Source organism: Ambystoma mexicanum, chromosome 5q, assembly GCF_040938575.1.
Source record: "Ambystoma mexicanum isolate Mex_15411 chromosome 5q, UKY_AmexF1_1, whole genome shotgun sequence".
NCBI lineage: Eukaryota > Metazoa > Chordata > Amphibia > Caudata > Ambystomatidae > Ambystoma > Ambystoma mexicanum.
In genome coordinates, this window is record NC_090933.1 from 304,046,171 (window position 1) to 304,070,926 (window position 24,756).

Here is a 24,756-nt window from a genome sequence, read left to right on the forward strand (position 1 = left end):
GATTAGCAGTTATTCATATAAGAAAGTTGCTTATAAATTTGACAAGTGCTCTTTACAGGCGACTGATACATTTTACGAGAAAAATAACATTAATCTCCAAATTCGAATCTTTCTTTCCTTTAAGCAAAAGCCACATATCAAAATGTATCAGGAATACAACATCAAAAGAGGTAGACGTTTCAATTCGAGAGAAGAATAATACCTCTAGCCACCATTTAAAATGTATTACTTTTATATTTATTTATTTATTTATTTATTTATAGGGCAACGAAGCCCGCAGGCATCTGGGCGCACCAACATAGACACAAGTGAGACAGACACAAAGCAGAAGAGACACCAAGAGCTCCAGCAGGATTAAGAGCAGGAAGGGATTTATTCAAAGACGAAAGTTTTGAGTTTGCGACAAAAGCTGAGATGGTGTTCCTCAAGTCTCAGATTAGAAGGAAGGGCGGTATATATTAAAACATGAAAAACAATTACCATAGAAAATATCAGCATAGCGCACACAATGATGTTACCCATCTAGTAGAGAAGCCATCCATCTCCAACCTTGCTTCTGGTGTTGGCATGAGGTTTCTTACAGAGTGTCAAACCTCCTACAAATGAAAGCTGCCTACCCCTCCTGCATCAGTCCGTTTTATGTTTATGGCCAGCTACATTGAAATCACCATCTATGCACCAGTATGGTAAAAATCAACCTCAATTGTCAAAACCATGTTTTTATAAGAAGTACCTTTTGTAAATTAAATTTTAAATTGGGAAATTTTAGTTGACATTATAATTACCTTGCTAGTTTTCACATGTTCCTATGTTGGGCCTGTTTCATAAGTATCTACTAAAATGTTTACTAATCAATGAAAGGGGTGATTCACAAAGGAAATTGTCACAAAATGCGACTGTAGTTATATGCATTTTAGCATCTACAAAATGAGAGACTGCAAATATCTGGGTACACATTGTTGAATTTTGCATGAGTACAATCCAGTGAACCATTCTGCAAAGCAACTAATACAAACTAATACCCAGACATGTGCAGAAAACCGCAAAGCACTGGCTGTAAGGTTTTGACAAAGCTTTAATTCCTGCTGTCTTTCATTGTTCCTAGATTAAGATGTATAACTTTATTTTACACAGGTGACAAATTATTATTGTTTGAATTTAGACCACTTCAGAACACATTACATTATAACAGAAAGGTAGATCGCTGTTGGAGAGATTTGAACCCACACCTCAAAGATGAGTGCTTTGTCTTCAAAGTTCTTGGCCATTCTTAAACATTGTACTCATTATATTGCTCAAACAAAAAAAAATAATTAGTGCCTCATTACACGGATGGCGGTAGGTATTTAACGTTACCGGTAATGGAATACCGGTAACGTTAAATGCCCATGCAAATTATGACCCGGCTCACCGCCATTACGGTGCCACTAATAGCGGTCAGTCCGCGTGCGCGCGACCCGCCAACCCGTAAATAACGACATGCCGCTAATAGCACACCATCACAAGGCCAGTGCACACGGCAATAGCGCCATGGTAAATAGCCCAAAACCCCTTACCGGCATGGCGGCAATACCGCCATCGCGAACCACCCGTTAAAAGAACTAAGCAGTGTCAACACCTGCCACAGGTGGCCAAAATCCGCACAGGTGGAGGCAATGGAGACGGTGGCAGCTCAAAAGAAGCACACCACACCCCTTCCCACACCCCTTCCCACACCAAGATGGTTCCAATACTGGCAGCATTACATGGCCTGGAGGACCTGATTGCAGCGCTGCTGCGACAACAACAGGCTGCACAGAGGAGAGGCAGGAGGAGGAGGAGGGCCAGACAGGCACAGAAAGCACCACCACGCCACCTAATCATACCACAGAGGCACCCACCAATTGCCCGGATCAGAGCCAGTCCATTTAACCGAACACCTGAGCAGATACACACCCTGTACCGTCTGGACCGGGACACCATCACCAGCATCGTGGACATAATACACAACGACATTGTGAGCCTCATAGATATCCGAACTGCCATCCCTTCTCTACTCAAGGTGGTGACAGTGCTCCACTTCCTGGCCACAGGAACCTACCAGCATACAGTGGGCCAGATGTATGGCATCTCCCAATCAGTATTCTCACGCATACTGAACCAGGTACTCGATGCCCTCCTGAAGCATGCACCCGAACACATATCCATGCCACGGACTGCCCAGGAGATTGCAAACACCAAAGTTGGCTTCTATTCACTGGCAGGCATCCCAAGTTGCATTGGGGCCATCGACTGTACACATGTGGAATTGGTCGTCCCACATCACAATGAAGTAGTCTACCGAAACAGGAAGCAATTCCACTCCATCAATGTCCAAATGGTATGTGACGCAAACAAGATAATCACACATTGCTCTGCCCGATTTCCAGGATCTACCCATGATTCCATGGTCCTGCGGAACTCAACTATCCCCTGCTACATGGAGCAACAAATGGGACAACGTTCGTGGCTACTTGGTGAGTTCCATGCTAAGCACATGGCAGTGTGATGGGGGGATAGATAGATACTCCAACTGGGTGTGCATTGGGGGGTAGATAGATACTCCAACTGGGTGTGAATTGGGGGGTAGATAGATACTCCAACTGGGTGTAGCCTGTAGTCCGTCGCCCAAATGCACGTACAGATGTACGCCAATGGGAATCTGTGAGGGCAGCAACGTACTTGGGATGAAAGGACATGCAAGTATATGCCACACAACAGAGCTGACAACCCAAATCTGGTGACATCAAACATCAATCCTCATCCACATTGCACGACACTCCACGCCACGAAATACACAAATGTCATCCATGCCGCCAACATAGTCATGCAGCATTCCTACAGCACAACATCAACAATGCATTGTGCCCTTGGATGCATGCAAAGGTATACCCCCTAGCTATGGCAATGCACCACAAACCCATGGCACCACTGAAGCGTTGCCTCCCAGCATGGCAACAGCAATGTCGGAAGGACAGTACACCACCAGTGTGGTACCAAATGTGCCTGCCCACAGGGACACCAATGACCTGGCCTCACCCAAGACATGGCAGTCACTGTTGGAGGCATCCATGGGGCATGTCTACTTGCATGCTTGTGCTCACCTTTGCACAAAGCAGTCACACAGACCATATTCATTGATGCAGTTGAATGTGTACATGAATCAAAATGATAGGCCAAAGTATGTGACATGAACAGGCCACACATGTGTCAAAAAGTAACAGGAACCCATTCCTCCCCCCATGTAGGTGATGCCGGCTATCCCCTGAAGAGGTGGCTCCTCACACCTGTACGGAATCCACAGAACAGGCACGAAGAAGAATACAATCATGCACATACCCGTACCCGCCTCGTCATTGAGCAGACTTTTGGACTGCTGAAGTCAGGGTTTAGGTGCATTAGCAGGTCTGGTGGCACCCTCCTGTATGGCCATGAGAAGGTTGCAAAGATCACCACGGCATGTGTCATGCTGCACAATATGTGTATGAGACGGAATGTGCCACTGCCCTCTGACGTTGAAATGGAGGCACCTGATGAGGATGATGACGGGGATGAGGATGGAGGTGAAGGGGATGCAGGTCATGCAAGAGGGGATGGCCAGGAGGCACGTGCTGTGAGACAGCATTTGATCAACCAAATATTCTGAGTGACATGTAGTCATACTGTCACCTGTATATGGCTGGCGATGCACTGGTGTCTGTTTGTTAGCTCACAATGGACCTTGCCATCAATAAATTGATCATACACAATGAAGGAGTCAAGGCCTGTGTTTTGCTCAAACAACAGTGTATTAATGAACTTCAACAGGAAAATGTGCAAGGCCCCAACCATCCTGCCACCCTTCCCCCCCAACTGTCCCATCACACCCTTTCCCCCAGCGCCCACAACTGTCCCATCACACCCTTCCCCCCACCCCCCACAACTGTCCCATCACACCCTTCCCTCCACCCCCCACAGCTGTCTCATCACACCCTTCCCCCCCCAACTGTGCCTCATGAGTCTCCAACAATGTATGTGTCCAGGCATGCACAGAGGTCAATGGACATTCACGCCCTATTGTTCATTGCCAGAGCCAGCATTTGGGGGCTGGCTGGAGGTGCGCCTGATGGTGCGTGTAGAGCGTCTGATTGGGCTTGTCTGCCGTGAACTGGTGGTCGAAGAGGTGGTAGACTGTCCTGGTGGAAATTGGCGCTCCATAGCATCTGCGATGCGTGTTAGCACCTCCCGGACGCGTATCAGCTCCCCACACAGCCTGTCTGTGCACAACTCCATTCCCTCCCTGGAGTGCCTGGATGTCTCCCTGAGGTCAGCCCTGAGACGGGCAACCTCCTCCACATGTTGACCTACGAGGTCTGTGAGAGCCTGCTGGCGCTGAATGACGCTGGCCAGATCAAGGGAAGTGGCGGGCGGTGGTGGTGTGTCTGCTGCGCATCCTGATACTGGCTGGTGTGCAGATGCCGCCTCTTTAGGGCTACTCAAGGCCTCCATAGACTTGTGAACGGTGACGTGCGAGCAAGGTGTGTGTAGGGGTGATTGCTCGGGGGTTACAGCAGGGCTTGCGGTGTGCATAGGCAGATCTTTTTCCGTGGGCTCATCCACGTCGGACAATGGGGCAATGGCTGCTGGCTCCCCTGCCGAACTGGCAGCAGCTGAGGGTGGACCCTCGGTGGCGGTGATTTGGGGGGGGGAGTGGGCCTCCAGAGGCGGGGCAGTAGGGTTTTGCGTGGCACTGGCAGTGGCGCGCAGGAGTTGTTTTGGGCGCTGCAATAGGGGCCTTGGCCTTTTTCCACCTGATGTTGTTGGTGCGTCCTCGCTGGGCTGTGGCCTTTTCTTCTTTTGCACAGGGGGTGCCTGGGGTGCTCCCTCGCTGTCTGTATGCGACCCTGTCGGGGACAAGAAGGGGGATGTCATTGGTTATGGTCGCATGTACTCAATGCAGGCTACATCATTAATTCATTTGGGGCCGTTTGAACTTCATTGTGGAGGAAGCAGGTGAGGTGTCATTTCAGTGCCTCATCCATGCAGTGTTGTGTGTGGCACTTGGCTCTGTTGATGTATGCATGTGTGTGTGTTGGGGTCTGGCGCTGACATGCGCAGGGTAGGATGCATGTGTGGATGCCGGGCCATCCATGCAGTGATCCAGGGCTGCCATTTGTGGGGACTTGTACATTCACATTGCATGCTTGCATCAGTGCACTTACCTCCATCAGAAGTGTCCGGCACGCCGTGCTCCATCCTCCCGACTCCCTCATAACATTCTACCCCGATGATGTTTGCACATGTTTCCTCCCACTCCTTCAGCTTGATCGGTGACCCTGATCCTCCAGCGGTGGCAGTCTTGTGGTTCTCGGCCAGGATTATCCTGACCCGGAGTCTCAGGTTGTCCCATCGTTTTCTGCAGTTGCGTACAGTGCGCGTGCTGGTGCCTACAGCACTCACATTTGTTGCCACTTCAGCCCAGATTGCTTTCTTCTTTAGGAGGGTCTCCAGCCGCATGTCATTTGCGAAGACCACTTCTGCATTGTCCGCTAAGGTTTGAGTCAGCATCACCAACTCCTCGGTGGAGAACTTCTCCTTTCGCTGGCGGTCTGTTTTTTTTTTTAATGCCTTGGGCATGGTGACAGTGTAGCAATGGGTCTCAGGCAGCAAGGTAACACGAACAGGTCCAGGGGGCAGAGGTTTGCAATGGATTGTGTTTTTAAAGATGGCCGCCGTGCTCTTTCCCGTTCCTGTGCGATGATGCTATTTCCGGTTCCGGTATTTAACAGTCACCGCTATTAGTGGTGGCCGCTATTTGCACGATGCGTCAAGGCGGAGTCGCTATCTGCACTGTCGTGGAAGGCGGTAAGTGACTTTTGGGGGAGATTAGCGGCAAGGCTGGAGGGGCATTTCCGGCATGGCGCAAAGCTTGTGTCTGCGTACTCGTAATGGTACGCTATTAGCACACTCCTACGAGGGCGGAGACTTTAAGGGCGCCATGCCGGTAATTTGCGGATTTTACCGCACAACGTGTAATGAGGCCCTTAGTAACATTATGTCACCACACGCTTAAATCCATCCCCTAAAAATAAGACAAAAGCTCCCATATTTGAAGATAATTATTATGTTCTCTTTTGCAAACAATGTTGTTGTTTAGAAGCACATTCAAGTGTATTTGAGCTTAAATATGGCATAGTAGGTCACTTTCCATAGGGTTTGATGTTAGGGATGGCAATGAGTGCCTCCTCTGATGAGCAGAAGGTAATTTGAAATGGTTGGTATTACTTAAATGGTGTGCATGAGCAGTCTGATATGTATATTCTGTGAAAAAAAAATTGAGTTCAAGGTATGTTATGGTTAATTTGCACTAATAAAAATATATGAAATTCAGTAAAAACAGCCTTAGATAAAGGGGTGTTATGGTTGCAAGGTAACATTTAAAAAAAAAAAAAAGAAATTTGACAGTTATGGTAAGATATGCAACCATAATTAGTGTCACTGCCAGGCACTGCTAACACTAAAACCCAGGACACCAAACACGACATCACAAATGATTAACTAGCATTCACAAACACTGTGACGTCGTCTCGGACAGCCCTGAACATTATGATGTGACCTCACCCATGCAGCATGATGACGTGTCTGTGGTCGATGCCTGTACTTTGTGGACATCTTGAAATCCAATTCTCACCCACTTTACCAACTCACAAGTTTAAACTGTAATCTTCCACAACTGTTACTAGCATTCTTAGTTGTTCTCAGAACTTTTAACATACTTTCTTAGCCTCTGAAGTATGTCGACCTGAGAAAAGACTGATGATGGCTTCTCCAAAGGGACCCACCCATTTCTTTTAGTCATTCTCAATCTGGCAGAGGACAGGCAAAGACTGGGAGCTTCAATGAATTTGGAGAAATGGCTTCAGTCATGGCCATCCCTCCCCCTGTGGGGCCACCACCACCACCTGGAGGACCTAGGAAAGGTAACAGTGGCACTGCAGTAGATGAGCTGCAGGAGGAAGAGGAGAGCAAAGTCACAGTGGAGGAGGTACCTACTATGTCAGGTGGTCAGAAAGATAGTCTTGTCTGTGGACTTTTTTCACAACCGCTGGGAGAGTGCCGAAGACTCAGACTCCCTATGTGTGCTGCATTGAGTGCAATACTTAGTCACGGCCAGAAGGGGCAGCACTCCTTCAGCACCACCTCCAATGCGCCAACACAGAAGGACTTTACAACCGACTGCCCTTAGAAACACAATTCCTTTCACAGGGTGCATAGGTAATTTTACTAATGCACACTCATCTTCCACTCCTACCACGACACATTTCACCTCAGTGGTGCATATGATTCCTCCTGCTGCCTCACAGGCCATACAGGTGGCAATTGACCTGTACCTTTTATGGACAACTGTCTTGTGTGTGTACTGTGTTCCGCTAACTCGAGGGGGGAGCACTTCTGCAGCACCTTTGTGGCTGCTGTAAAGGCCCATGAGAAGAATTGTCCCTTACCTTAGTTTTTATACTCAGAGCTCAACATCTTCCCTTGTATGCCGGTTCCTCCTGTATACTGGTTGGTACCCCTCACATCCCCCACCCTCCCTCTCTCTCTGCAAAAACAAAACAAAAAAACAAAAAGAATAGGTTCCACAGGGGTACCGCATTTCAAAGTCTAACAATAGAATATAACAAAAATGTGCATTCTTTTTGAGTCCATCATCTACTTTCTATATGTGAATAAAGCAGGTGGACTCCATACAAATCTCCACCATTTTCGTTTACATTAAGGGGCCGATTCATGGAACAAAAATCATGGCGCACGCTGGCGCAAGCATGAAAAAGCAAGCACACGTGCACGAGTGCGATTCATGGAAGTGCCTGCGCGTGTTTACTGCGGGATGTGCGCCAAATCCTTGCGTGGCGCACACGGGCGCACACGTCATTCCAACATCCAGAACGCTGTGTGCGACGCACAAGGTCGGCGCACACACCAAAAAGGGGGCGGGACACAGGGCGTAACATGTGGAATGAGGAACAACGTGTGAAAAAGAAGGTGTAACTGGGGAAGTACTGCAGGGAAATACACGGAACGCCCACATGCAGGCGATCAACATGTATTCCTGGAATCGAATACAGGAAACCCACGCACGTGAAAAGACGCGCACAGGCGTCAACACGTCCGTCACACGAAGGCAGGCGGAAGCGTCCCCGCGACCACTATAAAAGTGCATGCAACAACAAACAACTATATACAGCTACGATGAATGCCCCATTTGTCGCAGCACTGATCGTGGGACACCGCAGGAGGAGGAGAATAGCCAGGCCCTGCATTATTTTGCCCTGGACCAGCCTTTTTGTGATGCCTGATGACCAGGTCTATGGCAGGTACAGGTTTCCACCTCATATCATATTAGACCTGGTCAGGGAGTGGGAAGATGACCTTACATCCCTCACCCTGTGCTCCCAAGTATTGAGCCCCTTGGAGAAGGTGCTCAAAGTCCTGCATTTTTTGGCCACTGGGTCATTTCAGCGAACAACTGCCATAGTGGGGGGGTCTCACAGGCCACGCAGTCACGCTGCCTACACCAGGTCTTGGCAATCATGACTGCGCGCCCCTCAGTCCGCAGGCACATATACATGCCCAGAACACCCACAGAAAGGCAGGCCATGGCCCAGGACTTCTACAGGGTTGCACACTTCTCCAAAGTGCTCAGTGACATAGATTGCACCCATGTGGCCCTACGTCCACCTACGGCCACTGATCACATCTATCAAAACCGCAAGCACTGGCATTCCATCAACGTGCAGGTTGTATGCGATGCAAAGGGAATCATCACCTCAGTCTATGACATGATATGATATGATATGGCATTCATAACGCGCCTATACACAAGTGTTTCAAGGCGTCTATGCAAACTACCCTGTCTCAACCCATGACAGTTTCATATACAGAATGTCCGCCCTGAGCCAGTTCCTGGAAGCTGGGAAGCATGGCGACACATGGCTCCTAGGTGAGTACAAATGCCTGTGTACATGCACTCACAGACAAAATACACAAACCCAACTAATCACAACCATTACAACCTCCTCAGGGGACAGTGCCTACCCTCTGGGCAACCACATGATGACACCAATCCGGAACCCCACCACACCACCCCAGGTAAGATACAACGCTGCCCATATTGCAAACAGGGCCATAGTGGAGCGCACATTCGGAGTGCTCAAGTCACGCTTCCGCTCCCTTGACCGATCTGGCGGCCAGCTACTATATGTACCCCAAGTAGTGTGCAAGATCATTGTGGCAGCATGTGTCCTGCACAATGTTGCAACACGGCAGGGCGTACCAGTGAACATGATGGTGCCCCCACATCCCCAACCACAGGCACAGGCGCTGCCCATGGGAGGGGAAAGGGCAGCTTGTTGCCACATTTTTCACCTAAACTCCCACCCCTGCAGAGTGCACAGAGGCCTGGCACATACCAGGTGACAATCGATGATGACAAAGAGACAGTCAACTGTCACAACCTTACCACCCTGAGGATGTTGCCATGGGAGTGGTACATTGTGTGCATACCTAGCTACTTAAACATAACCAATTCCGTGTGACCAAAAGGAACACATGTAAGGTGTGTATCACCCCCCCCTGCAAAACAGGCCATGACAATCCTTGGTATGTCACCCAAACCCTCCCAAACCACATCACCCTTGTCTGCCACACCATGACATGGCACGCAACAGCAAAAGGCCAACACATGACCAATAACATACGAAGCGACATGTGATGAATGGAAAGTGGCCCGAGACAATGATGCCTGACATGGAATCAGATGAAATGACTGACAACAACCTCCCACACATACCAAGTCATACGAAAATGCTGTACACCAGTGGTAGCTTCAACAAAGCCCTGAATGCCTGTTCACATGCACATTGGGCAAGTCAAAATTGCCACTCCCAAACCCGTGTGCTGTGTGTGTCTCCTGCTACACACTGCTCAGCACACAGCACAGTGAGCAGCCATTGTGTTGGGGATACACCTTGATCATCACATCAAAAGGACAAAATAACACATTTTCCCATTGACGCATGTCCAGTATCCCCAAATGGTAATTGATCATGTGCTGCAGGGACACAGCGTGCCCGAGAAGGCAATATGTGTGCACCTGTGGGCATGGAAGGGTGGTTGTATGTGTGGTGGAGCATTGTGCATCTGTGTGTGTCAGTAGGAACATGCACTCAATATATGCATGTCAAATCAAGTGACCCTCAGTGCCCTATACACATCACATGTGAACATTGCCCATGTGTACACCCCAGCATCTCAAACCACAAAAATCCCCTGACACCTGAAAAGTAAATACAACACAGGAACAGCCATTGACCAGCAGAACACATCATGTACATACTACCCCACAATGACATTGTCAGCGAGTGTCCAAACACCGTAGCCCAGGCTTACTGTCCAACAACAAAAGGCTCTCCCTCATTTACATATCACCATGACCTTCTGTGTCTGGGGTATGTAGCCTTCTCCCTCTTAGTCTACCTGGCTACAGGATCCCCTACACTTGGTCTTCATGTTCCACCTTGCGTGTAAATAAGGTCCAGCCCCCTCAGCAGCCTCCTTGACTGGTAAAAATACCAAATTGCATAGAACTCCAAGGAGCCAAACCCCCCAAACCAGGAAAAAAGCCTCTCTGCACAAAAAACCCTGGAAGAGTCTCCAGTAGATTACTCGAAGTGGGAAAAAAAGTCATGGTACATGTACAAGCAGAATGATCGAACTACCAAGGTAGCACAGTACAATGGTTCAACAGGAAGGGTACCATTTTCCGGAAACAACATACAATGAGGATGCAACAACTGATGGGTAGTGTCACAGCTCCGGTCTCCAGGCGCAGGAGTGGTACGAACCAACCACCCCCTCTGTGGTCTGGGCGCCTGCAAGGTAAAACTTACTCAGGCCTCCCAGACCGCAGCGGGGAAAGAGGGTCAGGGATCTGTTGGTTGGACAGGCATTGGTATTCAGGATAACCAGAAAGAGGGGCAAGAGGGGGGAGTTGGATTTGCATGGGAAAGTAGGCAAAATACAAAATACAACTATTGACAATTACACATACTCAATCAGAGAAACCATGTTCTACATGCACATAGTACGAAATGAGTGAAATGCAAGACAAAGAGAGACTTATCTCTGGGGTGAGTGCTGGCCTCCTGGCTGCGCACTCTCAGGTCCGGTAACAGGATCAGTTCAATGCTGCAAAGAGAGGGTGAGTTATTAATCTGTGTGTGTTTACAACACAAACAAAACAACATTCCAGCCCCAAAGCAGGTGACTTCTCCACAAATAAACACCCTTGCCTGCTGCTGTGTACGTATATGTTAGCTTGCCCCTGTGATGGTTCATACACTGTCAATGCAGTAAGGCAAAGGCAAAGGGTGCAGGCTACTGTCTACAGCATGAAGTGCATCAAGCACATATACAGGAAAGAAAATAACATACATCACAATCTAGATTAATTAATGGACACATCAATCATGAACCCACCCAAATTGATCACAGGCATGTTGTGGATAACCCCCCCCCCCACAATTCCCACTAGGAGTGTTAACACAAGTAGCACAGCAGCAGAAAGGCCACAGATATGACAGTCCAAAGCCCTTGGGTAAATGTTTGTTATACCGAACCATCCTTGCAAGCCCATGGATAAGGGAAGCAGGAGTGGCCTATGTGAGTCAGGACCCCAAGGACACATACACAAGACAAGCTTGAAGGGCCCAGCTGGAACAGACAGTGGATGCTTTCAAAAGCCACAAAGCACCACACTGTCACATGAATACACAATAGACAAGCAATTTTAAACTATATTAATTAATTAAACTAACTATAAAAAACCTACATTACCTAATTAAACTAACTATCAAAAACCATATTAACTAACTAAACTAAGAAGAAAAATAAAAAAAATGGCCACATACGACCCCGGGGGCGGGGGGGGTTGAGGCACCCAGGAGGGGGGAGGTACAGGGTGCACGTCAACACCCACATGCAATGATGTTGAGACAAAAAAAAATCCTCCATGGGCTCAACGCATGCACAGCTCGACCTTTGTGGGAGATATCTCACCGCCCGAATCACCCTCTGGCTGAAAAGCTTTACGTGGCACAGTACCCTGACCACACCTAGGCGCAGCTTGCCTCTCATTGGCAGCAAGTCTGCGGGGCGGGTGACCCTGGTTCTGTGCGGCGATGACACATAGGTCAGCATGTAGAACCTCCCGTGAAACGCGTGCTTCCTCTTGCAAGGTATCATGTATAACACTGAGTTCTTCCTGTGTGGCCTGGCTGGGCAACTGGTATACCTCCGGCAAGCACGTCGAGATGGTACTCTCTAGCTGCTCCAACCTCTCCTCTGACCGCTTCCTCTGGGACATCAAGAGTAGATCTGAGGGAATCTGGGTGTGCTCTTGATGTCCCGGGAGGATAGCACAGCGGCAGCGTGCGCGTCTTGGAAGCAAGACGACACAAAGCAACAACAGGTTCGATCCCCGGGTCCGCGCTTAAAAAAAATAAATAAATAAATAAACCTCTGAGTGTTTAAGCGCGTTATAAATACGTAACTAAGACAAAGAAAAAACACAATTACACAACTAAGAAAAACTAACAATTCCTGTAACAGCGCCTCGATGCCTGCGGGCTGTGTGAGCGCTTTATAAATGTAAATAAATAAAATAAATAAATAAAATAAATACTCAACCCTCATGGCATCCATGTGTGCCTGTGCGTGAGTAGCAATTGCTTGATGCAAAGACACCCTTTCCGTCCAACGTGCCCTGTCTGAGGCCACCATGCCCAGCCTGAGCGAGCGGGCCGTGGACTGTGCCGCCCTCTGCTGGAGTTCCGTCTGCCTAGCAGGGGGTAGCACGGATTGGGCCACACGTTCCATGCTCTCAGCGATGTTATCAATTGCTGCCCCCTGGTGTTGAGAATTGGCAACCATGGCTTGCTCCCACTCAGTATACCCCAGTGGCGCGCGGCCACCGCGTTGCTGGGCTTGACACCTGCGGGGCCCATGGAGCCGACGTCCTTGTTGGGTTGGCACCGCCCTCGGCTGCAGGACTACATTCCTCTGTCGACCTGATGCCCCAGGCACATCAGCAACTTGAGTAGAGGGTGACCCTGTGTCCCGATCCACCACAGGTGGAGGTCCCACCACCGCCTGGCCTCTGAATGCAGGTGTCGCAGATGGAGGAGTGTCCACATCAGAATCACTCACCCCTGATGAATGGACCCGATGCACATCCAACTCGACATTGTCGTCAGAGGGATAATCCGAGCTAGACTCATTGCCAGCCCTAGACAAGATGGTCTGCAATACACGTGCGTTCTCGTGGCCTACCACCCCACGACCCCCACTTGTGCTGGATTGCTGGTGTGATTGCAACCCTATGTCAGGCATGACAACACCATCCTCTGGCTCCATTGCGTCATCATCTGGAAAGGGGAGAAAAGATGAACATTAGTACACATGTCAGAAGCACATGTAACACACACACATAGACATCACATGCACAGCCATCACATGAAGCACACATGTCACACACAAATGAGAACCTGGCATGCATCCAGTGGCCTTGATATGCAAACACATCCCAAAAGCAGAAATGGATGTGTGTAAATAGCAAAGCCTACACTATTAAAAAATGTAGTATATGAACTCCATCAGACACCACCTCTGTCCGGCACATGTCACAGGGAGAACAGACAGATGGCAACTAAGAGATGCAACACACCATAAGCATGCCTGAACTGCAAATTTACCACTGCTGCAAGTGATTCCAAACACACAATGACACAGGTAACATGCATGTAGCCATGCATCACTGAAGCATCATCATCAATATAGCTACATCCATCTGCAGCTCGCCCCGTACCGGGTGGCATGGGCCATGTAGAAATAGTGAATGTCACAAGCAAAGCAAGGGCCTGCAACCAGGCATGAGGGACAATAACACCCTGTACTGTCCGAGCTGCAGGACAGGAGGCCTCCACAACACCCCTCAGGTCTTGATTGTCCACATTGGGCCATGAATGTGCCCTCTTACATCATTCCCTGTGGATATCTACACGCCCAGGAACCACCATAGTAGCTAAGTGGGCCTGGGCATACACATACAGCACAACAGTGAACCTTTGGGATCATGCCAGTTCCACATAACGTGCCCAATGCAGAAATCTCACCAGCATAAACGTCTATCAACTATATATTACTCTATCAACAATAAAGCTGCAAAAGACACATGTGTAAATGGACACTTTCACAAATACATGAGTGAGTACTCGCAATGTTGCACCACACAAAGTTGAAGCTGCTTGCATATGTGCATGTGAAAGCGTTCAAAAACACCCATTTCCCCATACACCTGTATTTTGAACATTACTAGCATCCAATACACCAAAGCAAGCAGCTATAACTCTGCTTGCTTTGATGTATGTGGAAGTGCAAACATACACACGTGAAGGATGCTCCACAGTCATCACAACCCAATTGGCAGGCTACATCCAATCAGTGCCCTATGCCAGTTGGAATAGGCCACACATTGACCAATAAACTCATCTAAACCACCACTAGGTAGTCCTAACACTGAGTACATGTGTCACAGGATGCACTTGTGCCCATCGCATACATGACAGAGAAGGGATGAAAAACAGTCCATACGTGCCAGGTGACTTTGACATAGCATCAGTGAGTAGTCATGTAGAAGGGTGTAACCCGGCTCAGAAGTGGGTTGATGCAGTGCAAAACATGTGTATGTGACCCACTATCTACATGAACAAGTACATTATGAAGTCTACCAATACACGTGTAGGCAGTGCAAGGGCAAGTTCAGCATCACGTGCAATGGGCATGCAATTGGTTGCATGGCTACAGGCAAACCCCCCACCCCCCCTAAGTGAAAATGCAGGGAGGCATTGCATGGCAGCGAAAGGGTGACCAGAGACCTGTGTATTGGCAGACAGTGTTGACTAGCGTCAATTGCATCATCTGAGTCAACTGACAACACAGCAAATGATGATGGGACAGTAAGCAGGACACCTGTTGAAACCTCAGTAGTACACCCATGTGTGCAGACGCCACTACACCAGTTGAAAAGAGTCAGTGGGCCAGAAACAGGGTGAGGCCTGTGTCCCACACAGACTGTGATAACCTAAACCTGTGGGTAATGCTGGCCTGAGCCAGAGTGGCCATGGAATTGATGATCAAATGCCATGAAATGTAGGTCAGCCTGGACACGTACTACTATGATCAACCTGTCAAGGACACATAGGGGCATGCATGGAATGCACATGGAGCATGAATGGGCACTCATGTCCCGGCGGAGCATCTGCCATCTGCACAGTCCAAGTGAGGCACCCTGCATCAAGGACAGAGGATGTCCTCCACTGCATGTGTCGGGCAGGTTGGCTGGTGGAAGTTTGCATGTACATAGGAGTCTTGAACAGGCCAGGGCAGAACGCCAACATGATGCACACCAGTGCCATGGTCAAATTGTGCTGCAGTGGGGGGTGGAGGTGCAAGGGAGCATGCCTACGTGGACTACCCGCATGCAGGCAGAGGACACATGCACGTCTGTCATGCAATGACATAGTCCCAGTGCTGAGAGGAAAGACACTCCAGGCTACATGCAAAAGGGCCAGTGAGCTGGAACATGAACCAGAGGGGCAGCTGGGTGACTAGCATGTGAGTAGGGTGCAAGTGTGGTGATGAGGACAGTCCCCATCTTTTCTACATGCCCACTATCCTGCACTGCAGGCACGCATCAGTGAAGCATTGCATGACTTGCACATGAGAACCAAGTACACATGATATGTAGTGGCAGTCAAGCACAACACATCACACAAGCAAAACACACATGGCCTCGACAAACACGCTACAACACTCATTGGACAGGGCATCAAAGTCCAGCATCTCTCCCACTCCTTCGACCATTCCTGTTGTTAAGATGGATTGCTGAACTCTGACCTGGAGGGGCAGAGGTTCAGAAAGCCAACCTAGTCTCTTGGAACAGGGTACCCTCTGGACAAGCCAGACCAATCAGGGTAGCTATGGCAGGCGGTCAAGACTAAGTCTCAAGAGGGGTGAGGGTGACTGAAAGACCTCAATGAGCACACAAAGCAAGGACACTTACAAATTACTCAAGACAGGTGTTATATTAAAAATATAGACACATTCATTACAAGGCCTTTGTAATATAGACCATAGCAAAGAATCACAATAATAGTGAAGTAAACCAATACATCACAATCAACACGATATATATACAAGACCAGAGGTGTCTATCGGATTAAGAAGCACGAAATATGTAGACCACCTAGATGGGGAGGAAAACAGGCAGTGCAAGTAATCTTTAGACCCAGTTCCACATCAAGAATACACCTAACTAAGAGGCAGTCCAAGCCCTACGAAGAGAGGAGCCTTATGCTCAATAGTACATGCATGCGCTTGTGCCAAGGGACAAAATAGGGTCTCTTCAAGGGTCACTAGCAGCTCAAGAAGGTGGACAAGGTTGATGAAGAACAAGTCCCCACTATTCAAGCAGGACCTCCACTTGCGGGCAGAGGCAGGTTGAGAGTGCGGGTAGAGTCGCGATTTCAAAATAGTGGTGGAAAGGAAAGGGGCTTGGGGCCACTTCTTGTGTAGAAATGGGCTCCTGTGCTAGGGGCCACCGGTTGGGGTATGGACTACTCACCGGTCCCCGACGCAGACAGACCTTCACCAGTTCAGTCCACTTCGCTGGCAGGTTCGATTGCGACAATCAGGACATCTCGATACCGTGTAGTTTTTCGATTGCGACAATCAGGACATCTAGACACTGTGTAGTTTCCGCGGTAGCAGGCTTCAGGGTCAAGGGGGTCACAAGTACAGTGAACTTGCACAGGTCCTTGCCACAGCAGGGCAACACAGTAATCGTGTTTACTCTGGTGCGGGTGCACTCATCTCACTTCAGACCAGGGATTGCCAAGTGTATGAAATTTGATGTGAGAGTGCGGTGGACAAAGAGCAAGCAGTATGCCAAGTTTCAACGGCTTCCTCGAAACTGCGGCAGTTACAGAGCAAATGTCCTGCGTAAGCTGGTCAGTCCACTGGTTGGCCCAGGGACACTTCCGAAGAGACTTACTTGCAGGGTTTGATGAAGGTGCCGAGCATAGTTGGTCCCACTATTCCAATGGGTCAAAGCGCCTTCGTAACCTTCTAGGACGATCAGATGCAGAGGGGTCTCGCAGGACGACAGGGGGCTCAGGGTGCCAAACCTTCCAGCGGGTCACCAGCAGTTCCTCAACTCGGCTTCTTGTTGCAGGATAATTGGCTCCTTGTCCTTTGTTCATGTGAACTCAGGAGATCGACATGGTAGTGATGTTTTCTGCCTCCTCTTATCCAAAGTTCCCTTCGTGCCAAAACGGAGAAAACCCAATGGGGGATCTGCTCACAAACACTCACTCCATACGTGGACCATTCACGGACCACGGTGGTCCCAGGCATTCAGGACACTCCAGACTCTCTGCCACCCAGGATGTGTATTGGGAACAGACATCCCAGCCCACATCCTGGAGGCACACACACAAGGCACGCAGAAGCCCGCAAAAGCTTTGGGTTTTGCGGGAAAGTGCATAACCAAATAAAAACTGACCCGGGTCGGCTCGACCTGGGGAAGGTGAAGGGGCAAGATGGCCAAAGGACAGGACAAAGAACCTCGTGGCATGGCCATATTGGAGCCAGGCCACCTATTTGTGCCAAACGCGGTAAGCGTGGATAATAGGGCAAGAAATGGTTCAAAACATAAGAAAAACGATAGCTGCCACCAGTCCTGTCCGTGACACATCTGCACAGTTCATAAAAAGTCCAGCGAGAGTTTCTAGGGCCTTGGAAATGATATGATATGATATGATATGGCCTTTGTAACGCGCCTATACACAAGTGTTTAAATGACTAGAGACCCAAGAGTGCGGTAAAGTAAGTTACATTGCACTCTTGTTACATGTTGCACAAAGCTGCAACATGAGGAAAGGACTAAGGGAAACAAAGTCTCCCAGTACTGACTGGCTTAAGGGCATGTCAGTTTCCCCATAAGAAGTGAGCGAAAGCCCAGAGGAGTGTGGCTAAGGTCTGCGCTTCTCTGGCAAAGGTTAGATCAGGGTGTAAAACAGCAGCAAAAAGTTTGAGGGTTGACACATGGAGGGAAAATTACATTCTAATATGAAATCTTTACTAACACTCGCCCTTCCCAGACTAAGGACAGGGGGAACTAAACCATCCCTGGATGAGTTTCTTGTTCAGGTCGGTTAAACATTCTGAACAACCCATCAGCATTGCTATGTTGGACACCTGGCCTATGTTCAATAGTGAAGTGAAAGCCTTGCAGACTTATGGACCACCTAAGCAACTTTGGATTCGCTCCCTTCATGTTCATTAGCCACTTTAAGGGCTTATGGTCAGTTTGCACAGTGAAGTGGGTCCCATAGAGGTAGGGCCTCAGCTTCCGTAGGGCCCACACGACAGAGAAACATTCTTTCTCTACTGTGGACCATCTGATGACTAATGAAGTCCTTAAACTGGTGACTAATGAAGCCAATAGGGTGTTCCTTACCATTCTCACCTACTTGTTATAGTACAGCTCCTATCCCAGTGTCAGAGGCATCTGTCTGCACAATAAAAGGTCTTTGGTAATCGGGGGCCCTGAGCACAGGGGCCTGGCAGAAGGAGTCTTTTAAGCCATTGAAGGCCTTCTCACACTCTTCAGTCCAAGTTACCTTCTTGGGTTTCATTTGAGTAGTGAGAGCAGTCAGAGGGGCAGCTATGGTGCCATAGTCTGCCATGAAATTTCTGTAATACCCAGTCAGTCCTAAGAAGGCTCTCACTTGGGTCTGTGTAGTGGGGGCAGGCCAGTCTTGTACTACTTGTTCTTTACTGGGTAGAGGCTGTATACTCCCTCCACCTACTTCATGTTCAAGGTAAACCATTGAGCCTTGTCCAGTCTGGCATTTACTGGCCTTTATGGTCAAGTGGGCCTTCTGAAGAGCATGTAACACAATCCCAAGTTGTTTAACATGATCTTTCCAGGTGGCACTGAAAATTGCTACATCATCCAGATATGCAAGACATTATTCGTCCAACCCATTCAACACATGATTCACAAACCTCTGGAATGTGGCAGGTGCATTCTTCAACCCAAAAGGCATTACCCTGAACTGGTAAAGGCCCTCTGGAGTTGAGAAAGCTGTCTTCTCCTTGGCATGTTCTGCAAGGGCTATTTCCCAATAGCCTGCAGTGGGGTCAAACGTGCTGAGGTACTTGGAGGCACCCAAGGTATCCACCAGCTCATCTGTTCTAGGCAAGGGGTGTGCATCTGTCTTAGTGACAGCATTCAGAGACCTGTAATCCACACAGAACCTTAATTCAGAAGTACCTGCTTTTGGAACCAGAACTACAGGGCTGGACCAAGGACTACTAGAGGGTTCAATCACCCCAAGCTCTAACATTTTGTTGACCTCTGTCTTAATGTAAGACCGTACTTTGTCTGACATTCTGTATCCCCTACTTTTGGTAGGTACACTGTCTCCTGTGTCTATGTTTTGTTACACCAAGGTGTCAAACCAGGGGACTGTGAAAACAGGGGGGAAAATTGCCTAAGCAAACTTTTCGGCTCAGCCTGCTGATCGGAAGTCAGGTGTCGGGCCACTCAGCCACCCTCAATGGAGCTATCTGAAGGACTGCTTTGGAATAGTTCAGGAAGAGGTTCAGACTCCTCTTCCTCAACATCTGAAGCCAATAGCAGTGCTGCGATTTCAACTCTTGGGATGAAAGCCTTAAGCCTATTTACATGGAACACTTTTGGAGCCTGTCCAGGCCTTCCAAGGTCCACTAAATAGTTGACCTCATCCAGTGACTCCACCACTGTGTAAGGGCCTGACCATTTATCCTGTAAAGCCCTAGGCCTTATGGGATTCATGATCAGGACTTTCTGACCAGGTGTAAAGTTAATGAGGGAAGCTTTCTGGTCATAACAATGTTTCACCAGAGCTTGTCCTGCCTTCAACTTGTCACTAGCCAGACCCATCAGGAGTTCCATCCTTTTTCTGAGCCCTAACACATAGGCCCTCATTACGACCCTGGTGGAAATCGCGGTGCTAAATGCACCGCGGAGCACGGCGGAAAGCTGCCGATAGCGCCATGGAGGTTGGCGGATTTTCCGCCCCATGCCGACCTTGGCGGGGCGGTAAATCCCCATTCCCCATTTTACCCTTCCCCATTCCCATTTTCGCCCCATAGGGTATAATGGGAGTGGGGAAGGCGTTAATTGCGCCACCGCAAAATACGGTGGCGTAATTAACATCAAGGTCCCGTAGCGCCATGGATTTCTCCGCCCGGAAAAACCAGGCGGAAAACGTTCCATGGCGCTACGGGAACTCGTAGTAGGGCGGACTGGTCCGCCGCGAATAACGCTGGCGTAAACCCACTCCGCCAGGGTCGTAATGAGGGCCATAGTCTACTACGTTGATAGTAATGGGGGGAGTGGGCATCTCCCATCCCTCCTTGACTATGGCTAAGGGTCCCCGTACGGGGTGACCAATCAGAAGTTCAAAGGGGCTCAAGCCAACACCCTCTTGTGGTACCTCTCTGTAGGCAAACAATAAGCATGGTAAAAGAAGATCCCATTTTCTTCTTTGAGGTTCTTACAGAGCCCAATCATACTTTTCAAGGTCCTGTTAAACCGTTCCACCAGACCATTGGTCTGGGGATGGTATGTGGAAGAAAACTTATAGGTGACCCCAGATTCCTTCAACATAGCCTGCATATACTTTGACATAAAGTTGCTGCCTCTGTCAGACACAACTTCTTTAGGCAAGCCAACCCTAGTAAAGATGCCAAGTAAATATTTTGCAACTGACTTGGCAGTCACAGTTTTCAATGGGATGGCCTCAGGATACCTGGTGGCATGGTCGACCAGCACCAGGATAAACCTATTGCCTGAGGATGTTTGGGGTTCAAGGGGACCAACAATGTCGATCCCTACCCTCTCAAATGGCACCCCCACAACTGGGAGTGGTACCAATGGAGCTTGGATTGTTGAACCACTCTTACCAGATAACTGGCAGGAGGCACAACTCCTGCAGTGACTTTCTACTTGCACCCCCATAATGGGCCAGTAGAAGTGCATGGATAACCTTTGCTTGGTCCTCTTAATACCAAGGTGACCAGCAAGGGGCACTTCATGCGCCAGCTGCAGGAGGAAGGGTTTTACAGTAAGGGGAACCACCAACCTAATATGGTCTCCTCTGTAGACTCTGTAGGCTCACTATACAGGAGCCCGCCTTCCCAATAAATCTGATGCTTCCCAAGAAGTTTACCCTCAAGCTGGGAGCAGGCCTGTCTCCATAGGCGTTCCAGAGATGGGCACTCACGTTGGCCTTTACTGAATTCTTCCATGTCAGGACCACCTTCTACTAACAAAACGTTTAGTTCAGAATGGTAATTGGGGACAAATACTTCAGGCATCACCACCTCCTCGTCAGGTCCGGGTGATTGACCAATTACCTCCACCTCAGTGGTAGGTGAGTTAGGGGGAATATTTTCTTTCCCTCTTTTTACGTGTTTGACTCATTTAGCCTTGGGTTTCCCCTTTGGCTGGGGCAAGGCATTGGTCTTGGCCAGTGCTGCCCTCGTTTGAGACCTTGTGCAGTGTTTGTCCACGGTGTCTCCCACAAGCCCTAAAGCTCGGAGATCATTGCTCAACAAGACCTTTCCTGGGACACTCCTCTGAATGCTCACTGGAATCCTGACTGCTGTACCATTGATAGTAAGATTTACAGGTCCGGGTGATTGACCAATTACCTCCACCTCAGTGGTAGGTGAGTTAGGGGGAATATTTTCTTTCCCTCTTTTTACGTGTTTGACTCATTTAGCCTTGGGTTTCCCCTTTGGCTGGGGCAAGGCATTGGTCTTGGCCAGTGCTGCCCTCGTTTGAGACCTTGTGCAGTGTCTGTCCACGGTGTCTCCCACAAGCCCTAAAGCTCGGAGATCATTGCTCAACAAGACCTTTCCTGGGACACTCCTCTGAATGCTCACTGGAATCCTGACTGCTGTACCATTGATAGTAAGATTTACAGGTATTACTGGGAACATGAGAGGTGGGCCATCAGCCAACTTAGTGGGCATCAGAGTAGCTCTGGCAACTTCCTCTGAGTCTACCAAGGTAGAATCCACTACAGTTGGACTGCACCCACTATCCCAAGAGCTGGAGTATCTACTCCATTGATCAACACACTGTCTTTAAAGTAGTGCTTGGTGTTATCTGGAATCCTAGCATACACCTCTGAGACTTTAGGCATCACAGGAACCCAGGGAAACTAAAACAACCTCAGCTTCTATCCCACTGGGGAAGGAGTCTGAGGAGAAGGATGCCCCGGTAATCTCTTCTTCCTCGTATGAGGAGAAGGCCAGATTAGCAGAGTGGACCCCCAAGGTTTTGACCTTGCTTCTGGGATCCCCCTTCACGTGGTCAGTTGCTCCACAAGCAAAACAAGATCCATTGGGTCTGTTCACATAGGAAGGCTTACTATAACCGGAGTTCTGTTTCGGAGGCTGACCTCCACTACCCTGTGAGTTCTCTTGTGTCTTACCCTTATTTTTCTTTTTGTGGCCCTTTTGGGAAGAAGATTTATCAGTTTCCCCATCCTCCTTATCTTTGGACTTTTTCCCTTCCTCCTGCTTACCAGGATGAGTCTTGTCCTTATGGGACACTCGATGTGACACCAACAAATCTGCTGCAATGGCTAGCATCTTAGGATCTATCTCATTTGAATCGGCCAAATGCTGCTTAAGCTCAGGGGAAGAAGATGCAAAAATATGTTCCAGCATGACAAGACTTATTATACCTTCAAAGGTAGAAATCTTATAACCTTCAACCCAGCCAGTGAAGTTTTTTAAGGATTCATTTACATAAGATACCCAACTACCACCTTCTTTTTTCTTATACTCTCTGAATCTTTTTAGGTATTGGGCAGGAGTCGTTCCAAACTTTAAGATGAGAGTTTGCTTCAACATTGCAAAATCTGCTCTCTCAGCTTTTGACATTTCCATAATGGCACTGCAGCCAGAATGGGGCAGTCTGCTAAGTAACCAGGCAATTTTATCAGCATTGTCAACTTGTTGAACTTCACATGCATACTCAAATGTATTCAGCCAGTTCCTAATGTAATTATTTTCCTCATACACACTGAGCAGATCTTTTGGAAACCTTGGATGAGAAGAGGCCCAGACCCATGTCCAGGACCCTTGGATCCATTGGCAACTTGAAGCTTGGCCAGTTCTAACTGGTGATCCCTGTCTTTTTGTTTTTCTGCCTGCTCTATCTTTAGTTTGGCTATGTTGAACTCAAGCTCCTTCTGCCTAAACAGCAGTTCTTGCTTCTTGAATTCAAGTATGGCATCCCCATCAGCATTGGCAGAGGAAACATTCAACATTACATCCTCCTGTCCTCATGGTCGCTGTGGATCAGTGCAGTGGTAGAACCATCAGTTCTACCAGTGAGAGCAGCCCCACCTCCTTCTGCACTGTCCTCAGAAGCTATAGCTCTAAGCTGAGCTTCTTGCCAGTCCATGATTCTCTGGATCATTTCTACTTTTGTGTCTTGAGAGGAAACTCCTCTCTCAGAATAACACCCTTCTTAATGTGTCGGATTTCCAAGCATTTAAAGTTAACAAGGTACTTGTTTCCATACTGATAGATAGGACTATGGCCTTTTAAAAGTTATACTATGACAATTCACTATGTGTCCTGGTAGGAATAACTCAAAATGCCTTCGCTCGTGCGCAACACTGGATTCCTTCAGTCCTGTAAGGATATTTAGCAAACAGCACAGAGTACAGCACTACTACACAGGTAGCAAACAGCACAGAGTACAGCACTACTACACAGGTAGCAATTTTTTTTGCAGCACCACCACAAGGGTGCGGTGCATTGCTATATGTGTTACCAGATTAACAAGAAAAGACAGGCTATTCAGTCAAAAACGATTTTAACATATAAGATGCAAATCTATTCTTACAGTTAAAAGCACACGTGCTCATTTAAAAATGCACACTATTTTTCACCTGAAATGCCTATGGTGCGAGAGACACATTTGAAAATAACAACTAACCTTACTGATAACTAACCTGACTAATGAAACATAATCCACTAATTAAAATGTGTCTCCACTGCAGAATTAGGCCTATTCTGAAAGTGAACTTTTAAACGCACATCCATTTTTTTTTCTGTTCTCTCTGCTGCCCTGTCCATATAACTACAGGAAGCAAATGGGCTCGAAAGAACAGGAAATCAGTTGGTTACAAAGTATTACTATAAAAATGAGCCATTGTGTAGAGAAGGAGGAGATGGCGTGATTAATTCTGATTGGAGCAGCGTCATAGCAAGTATCATGCTAGAGGGAGTGATGAGGTTTTTGCTGGGGGGAGTTTGAGGAAGAAGAAAGGCAGTCAAGATTTGGCAGAGCTGGGAGGAAGACCTTTTCCTGGTTGGAGCATTCCTATCTGCAAAAGCTGAGAATTCCAGGCAATGACCCCGGTTTGAGAAGGAAAGGCGATCCTTTTTACTGGGGTTAATCTTCAAGGGAGCCACACTCAGAAAGAGAACAGCTAAAGAAAACTTCACTGAACAGATAAGGTAATTACATAAGTGTGGGAGCTTAGTGTGTACGAGAATATG